This window comes from Trachurus japonicus, chromosome 13 (genome assembly GCF_045865225.1).
Source record: "Trachurus japonicus isolate A0001 chromosome 13, Traja_1.0".
Lineage (NCBI taxonomy): Eukaryota > Metazoa > Chordata > Actinopteri > Carangiformes > Carangidae > Trachurus > Trachurus japonicus.
In genome coordinates this window covers 3510076-3522111 of record NC_140919.1, presented here as the reverse complement: position 1 = coordinate 3522111, position 12036 = coordinate 3510076, and positions in this window count along the sequence as shown.

The window sequence follows — 12036 nt, the reverse complement described above, 5'->3', positions numbered from 1 at the left end:
AGCATTAAGCTAGCGGACGTTATGCTTAGTTAGCATTAAGCTAACGGACTTTATGCTTAGTTAGCATTAAGCTAGCGGACGTTATGCTTTGTTAGCATTAAGCTAACGGACTTTATGCTTAGTAGTGGTACTGGCTGTGTGTGGTTTGAAGGTTGTTTCAGATAATGTGGGTTTGAGTGAACATCTTTGATGATTAAATACATATTGCTGCTTAATATGTTTTATGTATGGCATCATTACAGTAGGCTAATGATTAGCTGCTAATCTTCCATTTGGACAGTGACAAATAAAACCTTGAAGCAAGAAGATTTTGTTGGAGAACTGACATTGATATACAGTCAGTGGTTCGATCACGACACTTGGCCTTCTGCATAAGGACACGGACCAGGCCCTTGTTACTCGCGCTCGCGAATACATTGGCCTGGTCCGTGACCTGACGGCCAAGTGCGTGTCGAACCTGGCCTGCCGTCTGGACGTGGTTCACCTTTTCCAGGCCCCCAACATCCCCCCCTTCCTCGACCCAGACCAGATGGTTTCATGTGGCCCCCTGATAATGCTGCTGAAAAAGGAACCCATGGTCGTTCCCTTTCAGGACGCAGAGGGCGGCCATGGGTTCCTCAGCGTTGTCAGGGGGACGCTTGGCCATCTCCTCTCGACTCTGGAGACTCGTTTCCAGGAGTCGAGAGGAAGGGGGGGCTTTGAGGCGGCCTGGAGAAGCTACCAAGCCGAGTGCGCTCTGGAAGAGCTAATATATGGACACCCCCTGGCGTTGACCGACAGGCAGCTGTCAAAGATCCTGGGGACCTCCGCAAGTGACGCAAAAAGTTGCACTCACTTGCGGGGGTTCCTCGGACTGGCGCCGTGGAACGCAGCAACCTCCGAGGTCGGTCCGCCCCCCATCCACCACTGGACAGCAGACCGCCGGAACGAGGCACGTGTCCGGCGGCTGTTTCGTCTGAGTGACTGTTTGGGGGGAAGTGAGACCGACCTCGGAGAATGCCTGTGGGAGATCCTCCTCAGTGACCTCCTGGACGGGAAGCACTACGTGTCCATGGAGACCCTGACAAAGAAGGAGGAGCCTGAATGGGGACGGGTTGTGGGGTTCTGCCAACTGGACACCCTCCTGACCAAGGTCGTGGCCCGGAACACCATGCCCTTCCCCAAGGTGTTCGACCGGGCCAAGGCTTTGGTGGTCGCAGTTGGCAAGGACCCCACAACCTGTCTCCGTCAGGCTTCCTCCTCCCTGGGAATTGTCTGGTTCCCGTCAGTAAAGATCTGGCAGACAAAGCACCCCAGGGCGCGTTGGGACGGGCGTTCCTTTGAACAGGTGCTGGTGTCGGGACAGGTCGCGTCAGGGGTGGCGCAATGAGCAATGAGGAGAGAGAACGGCATGCAGGGCTGTGTGTGCAGCCAAGGGACGCCGTGAATGTGGCGACGTAGGGACGAGGACTGTTATGGTGCGTTCAAGGAAACTCGTATTTTTCCGACCGTGAAGTGGTACCAGTTCGATCTGGTACGAGTTCACGGGTCAGAAGTTACGAGTGGCCGTTATAGTGACTTTCACCGGTAAAACAGGTCGGAAAAACACGAGTGGGTTGCCTGAAACGCTACAAAGTCGTAAGTTGTGACTTGAAGCTGTAATTTACGATTTCAAAAGCCTGCCTGGAACGCAGCATTAGCGAAAACGACCGGACCACTTACTTCTGCTTTAAGGGGAAAAAAGCTATGCAAACCTACCTGATCCTATGTGAAAAAGTAATTGCCCCCTCTTGTTAAATCATGAACTAACTTTGATAAACCTTTTTATTTTTTTTTTGAAAGCTGGTTCAATTTCACTCTTCACATCCAGGCTCCAGTGATCCATGGTGAGAGCCTTTATCCACTAATGGAGAAATCTTGGAACAGTGGTGAAAACCTTCCCAAGATGGCTGCCCCATCAAAATATTATACAAATAAATAAAAACATTGTGTGACAAATCTGCAAAAAAGTAAGAAATCAGGAAGGGGGCAAATACTTTTTCACAGCACTGTATTTAATGGAGGGGGGACAATACCTGATATTCTCAGCTGTAAACAGTAGGCTAAATATAATCATAGAAAGCTGAAAGCCACAGGTCATGTGGTCATCCAAACTGATGCATAATTTTTAGTCAAATAATGTGAACATTTTCTGCAGCTGACCCCACCTGATTGAGGTGTACTTATTCTCTCAAAGCTGTCTTTTTAATGAGAGATTTGCTCTCTGTTTAACTGGGAACGCTCCAAAAAGCATAACTTGCATATTAAAATCACAAACATTTTCTCCCGGGGGGGGGGGGGGGGTTGGTTTGGTTTTTCGGACCTTGTCACCTTTTTTACTCTCTGGAGTTTGCAGGTCTGTTTGTGGCTTGTCTGTGAAACGTGCTGCTCAGGGACTGGGCAGATCTGTCCCACTTGCTTTCTCCCCGACTCCGTTGTTGGAGATCTCCACACAGTAATAGAAATACACTCCCCCCACCCCCCCTGCTCCACTCGAGCGCGGCTGAACCCGGCTTGAGCTCACAGGGGCGCGAGGCTGCTGCAGCCGCCGCTCGCACTGACAGCTGACTGAGGGAGATGCTTTGGTTGGGTTTAGGCAATGAAGAAAGGAGTTGGTTAAGTTTAGTAAAAAGACCAGGTAGAGGCTAGACAGGCTAGAAGCAGAATGAACATTATGTCATTAATATGAAGTATTTGCTTGTTTTGCAGTTAATTATGCACATGATCCGTTTGATCCCAGAGAGGAAAAAAGGATCAATGCGCACTGCGCACTGGGGGTTTCCCCCAATAGCCTTTTCGGAGTAGCGGGGTCTTTAGAAAAAAAAACAAACCCCGCTATTACGATGAATGGAAGTCTGAATGTTTGAACTCTGAATTCAAAAATCCAAAACAATTTTGGCGGAAGATGAAATCGATTACAAATGATAAAGAAAAGCATATAATTAACAAACTAAGAATTGATGGTAATATTTTGCATGATGCTTTATCCGTTGCCCAAGCATTTAATCAGCATTTTTCTTCTGTCTGTTCTACTCTTCTTCCTGTCTCGAACACCAATGAATGGTATGGCAGCACTTCACCTCCTGTCAGTTCATCTTTTTCATTCAGAAAAATCATGCCAACCGAAGTACTGAACGCTATTAAAGAATCCAATGGTAACAGTAGCGCTGGACTTGATGGACTAGAAAATAGATATATTAAATTAGCTGTCAATGTTCTTATGTATCCTCTCGCGGATCTGTTCAATCTGTCATTTTCAACAAATGAATTACCTATCATCTGGAAACTGGCACGAATCACACCGCTCCACAAAGCTGGTGATATTCTTGACTGTAATAATTATAGACCCATATCTATTATTTGTTCAATTGCAAAAATCTTTGAAAAACTGGTCCATTCTCAACTCACAGATTATCTCAAGATTAATAATATTCTATCACCTGCTCAATCTGGCTTCAGATCCAATCATTCAACAACCACTGCATTACTGAAAATAACAAATGACATCTTCACTGCTGCAGGCAATGGTGAAGTCACAGGTGCAATATTTATTGACCTAACCAAAGCGTTTGATTTTGTTGACCGTTATTTGTTATTAGATAAACTGTACAATATAGGTCTATCTAAGAATGCAATTCTGTGGTTTAGTGCGTTTCTCCACAATGGAAAACAATGTGTTGTTTTAGATGGCAAATTTTCTGATTGTCTGATCCAGGAAAGAGGAGTGCCACAAGGTTCTACCTTGGGACCCCTTCTGTTTTCTATATATGTAAATGATTTGCCATCCATCTTCAAGAATTCTTCTGTACAACTGTATGCTGATGACACGGTCATCTATACATCAAAATCTGACCCACTGGAAGTGCAGGCCATCCTTCAATCTGACTTTAATAGACTTGAAGACTGGCTCTCGTGCAACAAATTACTTCTTAATAAAAATAAATCTGTCACTATGATCTTTGGTTCTAACTTGAAATTGAAATCTATATCAAGTTCACTGTCTATATCCTGTAAAGATGGCACACTTCTGCAGAAGGTCGATAAATTTAAATATCTTGGTGTATGGATGGATCCCACCTTGTCATTTAACCCTGTAAGACCCAGTGTTGCAGAATTACAACAATTTTGGTTATCCCCAAAACACGTCTAATTTTTTTTTTTTTTTTTGGTTCAACCATATCAACATGATCATTGGGTCCTATAGTTTGTTCTCACATTGCGATTGGATCCAACATTTGTATATAAGGCCCGCCCTCAGGTCAAGAAGTCACACAACCTCCAATCTTTTGATCGAGCAACATCCCTTCGATTCACTGGACTGGATTCATCTAATTCAAGTAAGTAAAATGCTTTGAATATTTTTTTTTGTGTTTATTACAATGTCTAGAACATGAACGTATATAGTTTTTGTGGAAAATATGCCCTACATTTTATTTAGAGCTTGTTTTATAATTGTTGCAATATTACAACGCTGGGTCAGAGTGGTAGCCAAAACAACCCTGTTTTTGAGAGGAACTTCAATTGAAATTTTCACAATATAACTTTAAACTACACATGATTCACACATTCTAGCCTTCAGCCTTATATTGGATTACATGTTTACATATTTTTATTGTATTAGAAACTAAAGAGCAAAGATATATTGCCATATTTAAACATTTTAATTTACTTAATTTCTAACCACCTTCAACACTCAGTATTTTCTCCTTATCACAGAATGCAAGACTTTCTTACAAAGAAATTCAGTTTGTGCATGTCTGTTCTTTGTCTTAGTCTCTATTGATAAGAAAATGTTCTTAGCAATTCATAGTCAAAGCAGGGATGCTCCTGGTGCATCTGTGGCATTGTCCTGGAACAGGTGTTAATGTTCATGGATGTAAGGTGTGGTTGTAAGCTGGAGGCTACATGCATTTCCTATTACGATGATAATCACAGTCTCCAATAGGTCAATAGGTCAGTATTGTGTGACCAGTGAAATGTGTGAACAGGCTACTTCAGTGCAATTTGTAAACACTTCATAATGAAATCAGTCTCCCCACCACCCCATCTTTCCTGTTGGCCATCTAGAATCTAGTAAGCATGTGTGCTATTTGTATATACATTTGTTTAAATTTTAATTTTTCCATTTCAGAATGCCACCAGCAAGGAGAGATCATCGGTACAGCGTGCAGGATGTGATTGCCATCGTCCAAAACGGAGAGAGGACATGGGACATGTGGACATGGATTTCGACGACACTGATGCAAGTGATGAAGAATCCGATAGCAATGCCTGTGTGGACAAAGAAAACCAAGAACCTACTGATTGCCCAGCCAATGTGGACATTGAGCCCCAATCAAACAAACACATCATGCCCCGTGACAGATGTCGCAGGCAAAAAAAAAAAAGATTTTATCAGTCCCAATACTGATTTTTCTGGTCCAGCTCTCACTGATGATGTCAACTCCCTCCTCACACCACTGCAATACTTCCAAAAGTTTGTGTCAGAAGACATGGTTGAAGCTCTGGCAACAAATATGAATGAGTACATCATTCAAAAAGGTATACTAATACCCAAAGCAAGTGTGATGCTGTGAGACTGGGTTAGATGTCTGCCTCTGTTTTTCAGAGGACAAGAACTGCTTCTGGGACTATCACTGTAAATAATATACAGGGGTGCAAACTTGTCACCTTTCGGCGAAATTCGCCGTTTTGGATCCCAAATTGGTCATTTGTGTGATTCGTGTAAATCCGCAATAAAAAAAAAATTGAGAGGGGGGGGGTCCGGGGGTCCGGCGAGGCGAGCCGAAGCAATGCACCTGTCTCTTTAAGGCGCATGCACCTTATCTGGATGACAACGAGTGGTGGCAGCGCTGCTCTTCTGTCCAGCAATACACACCTGAAGCTTCACTTTTAATACAGACTAACTAACGCGACTTTTTGAGCATGGCGAGTGAAAGAGTCGGAGCTAGAAGATGTTCCAGCAGCGTTGTGCTGTATGGGACCGCGTGTGTGTGATGATCGCGATCGCGGCCAATTAGCGATTAGCGCGTTTAGCTTTTATTAGCGCTGCAGCGACCTGAGCAGCAGCAGCAGCAGCAGCAGGAGGAGGAGGAGGAGGTTGACTGACTGTGGCAGGACACCTCTGCCTCTGTTTCACTTTATGTTGCTGGTAAATAATGTGGTTGTAAAAGTAGTAGGCTAAAGTTAAATTATTTAGTATGCACTAATTAAAGGGGCAGAGCTTTAAGAGACATTTTAGCTTTTATATTTTATAAGATATATTTTTTGTAAGAACCACAATTAATAAATATAGGTTATATATTTCAGTGAATATCTAATTGTTCTTAGCATTTGTTAGATAACTTTATTTGCCCAATAAATTAAAACATGTTGGAACTATCAATGTCTCCTCTCTTGCAGCCAGAATCTCACCTACTTTTAACCTCAGACTGTCACTATAATGTATCAGATGTCAGACTGCCTCATTCTTTAAGTTTTAACCTGTATAAAGTATACGAAACCGAACCGAAAACCATGACCACAAAACCGTGAACTGAACCGTTTGCTTGAACATCATAATAATACATATTGCCGCTTAATATGTTTTATGTAGCCTATGGCATTTTTAAGCTTCATGTGTGTTATTGGACAGAAAGAGCAGCGCTGCCTCGGAGCATAGCCTACATACAGAAAACACATTTACATCAATAAATAAATGTTTCACAATGAACCAATCAGTCTGTATTAAATTTTATTTAGTTTGAAGGCAAGGTTTGCAAGGTTCATCTGATGGACATCAAGGGACAGATTCTCCAAGTTTTGCACAGCTTTTGCTCATGCTAAACCTGCAGGCTGAAGACCCCCTTCACATGTTTCAAAACCAAACACAGAGAGACAGATTGTGCAGGTTTAACAGGAGCAAAAGCTGTGCAAACCTGAGTAAATCTGGACCCTAGTCTCATGCTAAAATTGACTGTAAATTCACCTTTAAAGTTGGTTTTTAAAAAAATTTCCCCGGGGGAGCATGCCCCCGGACCCCCCTAGGGGGTCGCTATCTTGTCACCTTTTTTACCCCTGATGAGTTTGCACCCCTGAATATAAATAAATGTCAAAGTTCTTCTTGTTGGAATAAATGACTCTTCATAACAACATGACTGAGATTATTATTCATGTTATATACTGGCTTGGGAAAAGCAAAACCCTGCAAATGAATCCTTAGTTCTGTATTGCTGTTCAGACAATGAGTGGAAATACAGGAGATTCTGCTCCCCATTAAGCCCAACGTTGCAATATTACAACATTTCCGTAAAACCTTACTAAAACATAAAATTTTTGAAAACACTCCATTTTCAGCCCCAAAGGCCTCCTACAACAACATCTGAATGGTTGAAAAAAATTTTTTTGGCGTTTTTCTATATTTGGGTTTTACAGGGTTAATACACATGTTGAAAGTATTGTACGTAAAGTGAATTGTCGGATGAACATGTTACATAGATCCAGAAAATGTTTTACAAATCGTGTTAGAAAGAGACTGGTTGTGCAACTGATCCTTCCGATATTCGATTATTGTGATGTTGTTTACTTTTCCTCTTCTAAATGTGTTTTAGCTCCTCTTAACAAAGTGTACAATAGAATCTGCAGATTTATACTGGACTGTCCTTATCATACTCACCATTGTTCAATGTACCAGTCTCTTCACTTCCCCTCTCTTCATACTCGACGACAGACACACTGGTTTCAATTTATATTTAAATGTATTTATTATGATTACCCGCCTTATTTAAAACAGTATTTTGTACAACTTACATCTAATTATCAAACCAGGCAATCTACTTATCCTTACTTTGCAGTGCCTCACAATAGGAAATCAATAGATACTTATCAGTAGGTGACGTCACGGTACGTTCCACCTGGCCGCCGCCATGCTGGGTACCGAACACTGAGTTAACCTCTATTCAGCTCAGTGCAGCCACGTCCTCTCTGACCAGAAGACTGCTGCCTGATGTAGTTTGGATATGGATATTTCTCATTTTGATGGCCTTGCCTTGAAAGCACACACCTCCAGCACCTTTCTGCTGAGACGATCTTTGACAGCGCGGTGCGCCGCTCTCTCTCCCGTTAAAACTTAATCTAGCTCACCCAGCGGACCTCTCTCTCTCTCTCCTCGTCTCTCTCTCTCTCTCTCGCTCACTGTCTCTCTCCTGTTACTTATATGTGTTTAACCAAATACACGAAAAGCCAAATCAAATCAAAAATGCGTAGCCCACTTCTTTTTTCTTTTTTAACTCACAGACATTTTCATAAAGTAATAAAATATCTGGACATTTTGCCACCGTTAACATTGAGACAAAAGGCTGCAGGAATGGAAGAAGAATTCGGCAAATCATCTTATCACGCAAAAAGTCACAACAAACAGGTTTTGCACAATGGTTTGCACAAATAAGTCTTAATATGCGCAACACCTTCTCATCACAATCCACGCCATCTACACAGCTACGTTATCAGCTCAGCTGTTATTAAAACCCAACTCATCAGGACGCGATGACCACCACTCACATTAAACAAACCGTTAACTATTAATCCACACTCAAACCGAGGCAGCAATAGTGTTAACTGTTCTCAACAAGCTGTTATTACAAGGTTTACAACAGATATGACAGACAACCTGGGCCGTGTGTGTGTGTGTGTGCGCGCGTGTGCGTGTATAAGAAAGGGAGGGAGGGAGGGAGGGAGAGAAAGTAGGTAAAAGCTGCTAGCTGTTAGCTACCGTAGCTCAGGCGTCGGTCTCCCGTCAGGTAAAAGCTGCTGTTTATTCCTCAGATCGATGAAGCTCATGTTGAGGCTCTCCGGTGCAGTTATCCATCATCACTGCTGTTGAATTAGCCGCTAAACTGCTGGACGCTAAAACCGAGGGGGCGTCTGTGTGTTTACAATTCACGAAAGCAACGTGAACGTACGTGCTGCTCACACTCAGTAGAGTGAGGCAGCCTCCCTTGGCGTAGGCTACATGTCTCCCAAGCTGTTTAATGACGGTAAAAATGAAACAAAGTAAATATCCTGCATAGTTTCTCTTTTCTGTGCTGCGCTGATCAGAGCGGCGTCCCTAGCAACGGTGTATTTTACTTAGCAACGATCTGTTAAACAGGAATAACAGACTGTTAAATGCAAAATCAAGATGTAAATAAATATCAGAAATATCAATAAATTATCGGAATACGACATTCAATAGAGCCATGTAATAAAAAAAGGTTTATCCACTATTTTTGTGAGATTTGATGTCACAGCCCATAGACTGCCTTTGGAAGTCGGTACCCAAGATGGCGCTGTGACCGGCTGCGAACGCTGTGTGACGTCACGTGATATCTATCAATAGGTACAAAAGCATTCATGTTCAAAGGTCCAAACGACTGGAACCATCTACCTGTAGTTATCAGATCATCGCAATCATTAATCTGTTTTAATCAAGTCCTATCCACCTACCTGGAAACACCCTGCTCCTGCTTTCATTAACTTTGTCACCATATTTTTTATTTTTTCATCTAATATTTGTTCAAACTCTGGTTGCAATTTTGTCGAAGTGATTTTTGTATATGTCTGTCTTGTTTTTGTTTTTTTGTTTTTTTTTTTGGCTTGATTGTTTGTTTGTTTTTGTTTTGTATTAGTGTCTGTATTGTATTGTATTGTCTTGTCTCCGTTACTGTATTGTGCTGAGTTGTGTTATGTCTTGATGTTTTTTGTGTAGGACCCTCTCGTAAACGAGTTGTTACAACTCAAGGGGCTTCTCCTACTATAAATAAACAACTTCAACACACTATTGTCGGAAAGGCGGGGCTTCGGAAAGGCGGGGTGTAACCGCGTATACGCATGGTCTGGAGGAAAAGGGGAATTGGCGACACGGATGGTGTGGTGGTGAACTTAAGTCAGATAGTAGAGTGAACGATTATGTTTATATTATCGCCCTTCACACATGTAATTTGCCCTTGTCTTGATTAGGTCTTGATTAAGGCGGGTTTACACTGTACGATTTTGCCACGATTTTCTCGTCCCAGACGAGTCGCAGCCTAATTTGCATAATCTTAGAGGGATCGCGGGGTCGTGAGCATAATGGGGACGTATGGTTAGTGAGGCTCTGCGTCACGTCCCGACGTCCTAAAGACGAGTCGCCGACCTCCCGATTATTTTCTGACATGCCAGAAAATGTCTCGTCGTGACGGACAATGTATGGGGTCCTACGTCACGATTCTGCACATAGGACAAGTTTTTACCATGACAGATTGTTTTAGCACAGAGCACAGAGCCTTTATGAACCTGAGTGTGATGCTGAACCTCGTCAGATGGAGTTAGAACGGGCAGACAGAGAGAGGAGGGACAGGGGAGTGACCAGCTGAAGTTAGACCACAGCTGTAGAGAGACAGGGTGACCGGGTGATGATCAGTAATGCAGCGCAGTCCGTGATGGAAGATCAGCCCGACAAATACACACACTATCAATCAGCAATTGAGGACGATTATTTTTTCTTGCCGTTACAGTATAAAATAGCGAGCCTACACACCAGCCACGTCCGCTGTGCTCTGGCTCCTGATCAGCTGAATTTTTAAACAAAGTGCAGGCGAGAGAGAGAACTAGTGAGGCTCCTCTGACAGCTGCAGGTGAGCTGCAGGTGAACTACACGTCAGCTGGCTGGAGAGCGCCGCTCTCTCTCTCTCTCTCTCTCTCTCTCTCTCTCTCTCTCTCTCTCTCTCTCTCTCTCTCTCTCTCTCTCTCTCTCTCTCTCTCTCTGCAGCACCGGCCTTGGAGGTGATGCGCGCTGTCTGTCTGTGTGTTTGTCGGTCTGATCTTCCACATGGACTCTGCTATAGGAACCAACATCAGGAACCAATGTCAATTTGATGTTTACAATCGAGCAATTATAGAGCAGCACAAATCTCAGCGGCATCGCAGGGTAATCGTGGTGGAGCGCAATCGTAGAACAACGTGCAATTAGTGGGGGTCTGAGACTGATCTGAGACGTAGGACTGAAGAGGGACGCTCGTACAGTTTGAGATGTGAACAGACGAATAGTCGTGCAGTGTAAACCCGCCTTTAGATTAACCCTCTAGGCGCCCGAGTTTATTTAGGAAAATATTAAGTTTGGATTTCAGGATTTCACAAGGCTGTAGCTTTTAAGTGGTCAGAGATAAATCTATGGTGTAAATGAGAAAAATATTCACAATGACCTAAAGTTTGTGATGGGAGTAAATGTACTCATCTAATTTGAATATTGTGACGTCACCGGGTGGCAGCCCCATTGGATTACGTGACTTCCAGTAAAACTGAATTTGGAACATATTTACACAGGGAAAAAAAGTTATATTGACATCTAATCCTCAAAGTAAAGGAGCAGGGGTGTGATTGGAGCACATTTACAGTCCCCCCCCCTCCGCCCGACGAGCAGCGGTGCCGGCGGGACTCCTCGCTCGTTTCAGCCGCTGTATGACAGACTGCCGGCCGGGGGGGGGGGGGCGGCACCGCCGACGATCAGGAGACACCCCTCCCCCGGCCGGGGGGAAGTCTGTCATACGGCAGCTGAGGAGTCCCGCCGACACCGCTGCTCGTCCGCGGTACCGCGACGGGGATCGACGGGGCTGGTGAGAGAGGGAGGGGTTGACGAGTGTGTGTGGTGTGTGGGGGGGCGCACAGTGTTTCTCAAGACCTGAAGATCACTTCCTGGTCGCTCCGAGCTGCGTGAGAAAAAGCGGAGCGCCTGTGCGCCAATGAAACTTTTTTTTCTCTGATATTTTGTAGAAAAACACACCCACAAATGACGTGAGGATTGAAGCTGAACGTGTTCGCCATCTAGTGGTACCAAGCAGTAACAGTACAGGGCCGTAGATTTAAAGATATGGGCTGTTTTATCCAAGCATGCTGCCTGTCGCAATAATGCGACTTTGGCGCCTAGAGGGTTTAGAGGAAGTGGAACTGGCATCCAGCAGCAGCGGTCCTCCAGCCAAAAGGGCAGCAATCAGCAAACTGCTTGAAGCCTGTTTCCATCACCTG